The sequence below is a fragment of the Sitophilus oryzae genome, unplaced genomic scaffold (assembly GCF_002938485.1).
Source record: "Sitophilus oryzae breed Bouriz unplaced genomic scaffold, Soryzae_2.0 scaffold_1181_pilon_pilon, whole genome shotgun sequence".
NCBI lineage: Eukaryota > Metazoa > Arthropoda > Insecta > Coleoptera > Curculionidae > Sitophilus > Sitophilus oryzae.
In genome coordinates, this window is record NW_022145817.1 from 315,149 (window position 1) to 320,559 (window position 5,411).

The window sequence follows — 5,411 nt, forward strand, 5'->3', positions numbered from 1 at the left end:
AAAATGCTTAACGTTTCGGAAAGTATATCTCTTATAAATAATAAAATTAATATTTTAAATTAATTATTTTAGAAAAATGCATTTTTAAAAAAATACCTTCACCATTTTGTCAAGAGCATAAAAGAACCGTAACCACAGAGGAGGAGTATAGTATAATTCTTCTTCTTTTTTAAATGTAGTGTCATAAGCATAGACAACCACAGATTAACAAAGATTTTCCTCTTCTTTATTTTGGACCCTTGCAAAATTTAACCGATTCAACGAAGCGACTTTCAAGGCGCTAAGAAAAATAGTAAACATAGCGATAAAATTATAAAAAATTGGAGAATTGTAGCAAATTTAATGTAGATTTAAAATATATAAACCATTAAAGGCTTAAATTTTTTTCTTTATGAGTAAATTAATTTTTTTGGACCCTTGCAAAATTTAACCGATTCAACGAAGCGACTTTCAAGGCGCTAAGAAAAATAGTAAACATAGCGATAAAATTATAAAAAATTGGAGAATTGTAGCAAATTTAATGTAGATTTAAAATATATAAACCATTAAAGGCTTAAATTTTTTTCTTTATGAGTAAATTAATTTTTTTGGACCCTTGCAAAGTAAACGTCCATATGAAAAAGTCAAGTTTTTACCAAAACATCGTATTTAAAAAAAAAAAAAAAAAACATAAAATTATAAAAATTGGAGAATTGTAGCAAATTTAAGTAGGATTTCAAATATATAAAACCATTAAAGGCTTCAATTTTTTTCTTTATGAGTAAATTAATTTTTTTTGACCCTTGCAAAATTTAAACCTATTCAACGAAGCGACTTTCAAGGCGTTAAGAAAAAATTAGTAAACATAGCGATAAGAATTATAAAAAAATTGAGATTTTTTTTTTTTTTTTTTTTTTTTTTAAATATATAAACCATTTAAGGCTTAATTTTTTTCTTTATGAGTAAATTAATTTTTTTGGACCCTTGCAAATTTAACCGATTCAACGAAGCGACTTTCAAGACGCTAAGAAAAATAGTAAAACATAGCGAAAAATTATAAAAAATTGGAGATGTGCAATTTATGTAGATTTAAAATATATAAAACCAAAACAAAACAAAAAAAAAAAAAATATGAGTAAATATTTTTTGGACCCTTGCAAAATTTAACCAATTCAACGAAGCGACTTTCAAGGCGCTAAGAAAAATTAGTAAACATAGCGATAAAATTATAAAAACTTGCAGAATTTTAGCAATTTAATGGAGATTTAAAATATATAAACCATTAAAGCATTAAATTTTTCTTATGAGTAAATAATTTTTTTTTTTTTTTTTTTAAAATTTAACCGATTCAAAGAAGCGACTTTCAAGGCGCTAAGAAAAGTAGTAACTAGCGATAAATTATAAAATTGAGATCTGTAGCCAAATTTTGTAGATTCAAATATATAAACCATTAAGGCTTAAATTTTTTTCTTTATGAGAAATTTAATTTTTTTCGACCTTGCAAAATTTAACCGATTAACGAAGCGACTTTCAGGCGCTAAGAAAAATAGTAAACCTAGCGATAAAATTATAAAAAATTGGAGAATCTGTAGCAAATTTTAAGTAGATTTAAAATATTTAAACCATTTTTTTTTTTTTTTAACTTTTTTTCTTTATGAGTAAAATTAATTTTTTGGCCCTTGCAAAAATTTAACCCGATTCAACGAAGCGACTTTCAAGGCGCTAAGAAAATAGTAAACATAGCGATAAAATTATAAAAACTTGGATAGTTGTAGCAAATAATGTAGATTTTAAAAAAAATAAACCATTAAAGGCTTAATTTTTGTTTTCTTTATGAGTAAATTAATTTTTTGGACCCTTGCAAAATTTAACGGATTCAACGAAGCGACTTCCAAGGCGCTAAGAAAAATAGTAAACATAGCGATTATAAAGATTATAAAAAATTGGAGAATTGTAGCAAAATTTAATTATATTTCAAATATATAAACCATTAAAGGCTTAAATTTTTTTCTTTATGAGTAATTAATTTTTTGGACCTTGCAAATTTAACTCATTCAACGAAGCGACTTTCAAGGCACTAAGAAAAATAGTAAACATAGCGATAACATTATAAAAATTTGGAGAATTGTAGCAAATAATGTAGATTTAAATATATAAACCATAAAGACTTAAATTTTTTCTTTATGAGTAAAATTAATTTTTATTTGGACCTTGCAACATTAACCGATTCAACGAAGCGAATTCCAAGGCGCTAAGAAAAATAGTAACATAGCGATTAAAATTATAAAAAACTTGGAGAATCGTAGCAAATTTAATGTAGATTTAAAATATATAAACCATTAAAGGCTTAAATTTTTTTCTTTATGAGATAAATTAATTTTTTTGGACCCTTGCAAAATTTAACCGATTCAACGAAGCGACTTTCAAGGCGCAAGAAAAATAGTAAACATAGCGTAAAATTATAAAAAATTGGAGAATTGTAGCAAATTTATTGTAGATTAAATATAAAACCATTAAAGGCTAAATTTTTTCTTTATGAGTAAATTATTTTTTTCTGGACCCTTGCAAAATTTAAACGATTCAACGAAGCGGGACGTTCAAGCGCTAAGAAATAGTACATAGCGATAAAATTATAAAAATTTTTTTTTTTTTTTTAATTTTAATGTAGATTTAAAAATATATAAACCATTAAGGCTTAAATTTTTTCTTTATGAGTTAAATTAATTTTTAACTCAATAAAAAAAAATTAACCGATTCAACGAAGAATTTCAAGGCGCTAAGCGAAAATATGTAAACATACACTGATAAAAATTATAAAAAATTGGAGAATTTTTTTTTTTTTTTATTTGTAGATTTAAAATAATAATTTTTTTTTTTTTTTTATTTTTTTTTATGAGTAAATTAATTTCTTTTGACCCTTGCAAAATATAAACGATTCAACGAAGCGACTTTCAACGCGCTAAGAAAATGTAACATGCGAATATATTAAAAAATGTGGAGAATTTTTTTAATTGTAGATTTAAAAATTATATAAACCATAAAGGCTTAATTTTTTTCTTTATGAGTAATTAATTTTTTTACCCCTTGCAAAAGTTAACCGATTCAACGAAGCGACTTTCAAGGCGCTAAGAAAAATAGTAAACATAGCGATAAAGTTATAAAAAATGGAGAATTGTAGCAAATTTAAGGTAGATTTAAAAATATATAAACCATTAAAAGGCCTTAAATTTTTTTCTTTTGAGTAATTTTTTTGGGGACCCTTGCCATCAAATTAGTCAAACCGATCAACGAAGCGACTTCAAGGGTCCTAGAGAAATAGTAAACATAGCGAAAAATATATAAAAAAGTTTTTTTTTTTTTTGGCAAATTTAATGTAGATTAAAAATATATAAACCAAACCAAAAAAAAAAAAATTAATTTAATTTAAATCAATTAATGTTTTAAATAATTATTTACCTTGTCCGATATTATTTGTTTCATAATAATTCTTAAATTAAAAAAAAAAAAACTAAATTTATTTTTTAATTGTCTAAGTAGGTGCCCGTACTGATAGAATCGTGTAGAATTGAGCCAAAATTTGATGCTGCGAGATTTTCACTCGTTATAAGTCTTCGGACTGTGCATTTCATTTGATTTAGTTTTTTTTCCGCAAAATGTGTAGTGGGTCTAGCGATTTGACCTCGTTGGCAAACTTTAACCCGTAATAACCTTTTTTGCCTAAGAAAAAATATAATCTACATTTTTCTCCATTTCGATAGAGAATTAAAAGCTCTATCTTTATGCAAAATTTTGCGCTCTATCGGAGCATACTCTTAATTTGGTCAAAATTTAGAAAGGGTTAGCTTTAGATTTTCAGAGCCGAAAAAATTAAAGTATCATCCGAAGAGCGCCAATTTGTCATAGATAGAGGCTTTATAATTCTCTATCGACTCAATGACCGAAAACATGTAGTGGCTATTTTTTCTTAGTTTTGTTTGAGACTCCTTTTACAAAAGAAAATCAACTCTTCGAGCCTCGTTTGGTCAAGTTTTTAATTATTTATTTTTATATAGTTTTAAAAATGCATTTTTAAAAAAAACCTTCACCATTTTTGTCAAGAAGATCAGAATTAATTTTGACTGTAAATTTTGTTGATGGTTGGCATCACTTTATACCATTTGAAATTTGACATATTGTGATACAGGGTGTCCCATTTTCGTGTGTTTTATGGGGACAACTGAATTTACTTTGATTTTCGAAGGAAATCAAGGCTTTGCAAATTCTTTTAATTATTTAAGCTTAATATTTTTTGATATTTTTTGTTTAATTTTTTGTCAATGAAGGCATTTATTTATTCATGACAATAAGTATAATTCGTAGGTGGGTATATATACAGCTTTCACAAAACAACGTGCAAGTGTAACATAATTCGAATATTTCTTCGAATCGAATAGCTATGGTTGGTTAGCTGCTCAAGTGGGCTGTGGAACTCTGGAGCAATCTGAAACAAAAATAAAATGAAATTGAACAGGTTGTGTTAACACTGCAAATAATCAATACAAAAAAAATTTAAATAATTTTAAATTCCCCTAATTTTACAACTAGAAATTAAAACTTAAACTTAAAAAAAAAAAAAAAAACTTTTTAAAAAATATAAATATTTTAAATTATAATAACTTTAATTATGTAAAACATTTGCTTTTAAAGAATGTAATTACAAATAACAGAATTTAATCATTTTATCTAAATTTTACATAAAAAAAATCGTTTAGAATTAAAAAAAATGAGATCAGTGTGATCAAAACGAAGTGTTCCCTATCGCAAGTCCGCGTTCTGTTCTATATCTTCAATGGGGATATACAAACAAATCCGGAAACCCGGAACACCAGATAATATGTTCCAATTAAGACAGTACTTGTTATAATTATAATTAAAAAAAAAAAAAAAAAAAAAAAAAAAAAAAAACTAATATAATTTTTTAACTAGTAATTAAATTTACCAAAGATGTTTGTAACTTTGCATAGTCAACATAAAATTATTGTAAGATTTAATATATTTTTATAGAAATATGTGTATAAATTTGAAATGTTTAAAGGCCAAAATGATGTTACGTAACATGTATTTTTTTTTAATTATTTATACAAAAAATATATACCAACTTTACTCCGATTTTATTGATTAATTTTGCTTTTCCCGAAAATTTAACGAAATGACATACATGTACTGATTCTTTCGAAAATCACAACGATGAAACTTAGATAATTAATTAATTAAAGATCTTTGTGTTCCCCTTTGATAACTCATTCATGGAATAGTACCGTGGGTACCTATACAGTAAAAATAATATTGACCATTTTTAAATTAAAAAAAAAAAAAAAAAAATGCATTTTTCTAAAAAAAATTAATTTAAAATATTAAATTTATTATTTTTACTATTTCTGTTATATATGCAG

General features: G+C 24.9%; 1 long non-coding RNA gene across 1 annotated transcript; it reads left to right on the plus strand.

The window, feature by feature from the left end:
- The first annotated feature begins 231 nt into the window (after positions 1 to 231).
- LOC115891396 lies at positions 232 to 3,114 on the plus strand. Its single transcript, XR_004051834.1, has 3 exons — positions 232 to 602; positions 1,050 to 1,051; positions 3,073 to 3,114. It is a non-coding gene; the product is annotated as an uncharacterized LOC115891396 (long non-coding RNA).
- The last annotated feature ends 2,297 nt before the right edge of the window (positions 3,115 to 5,411 follow it).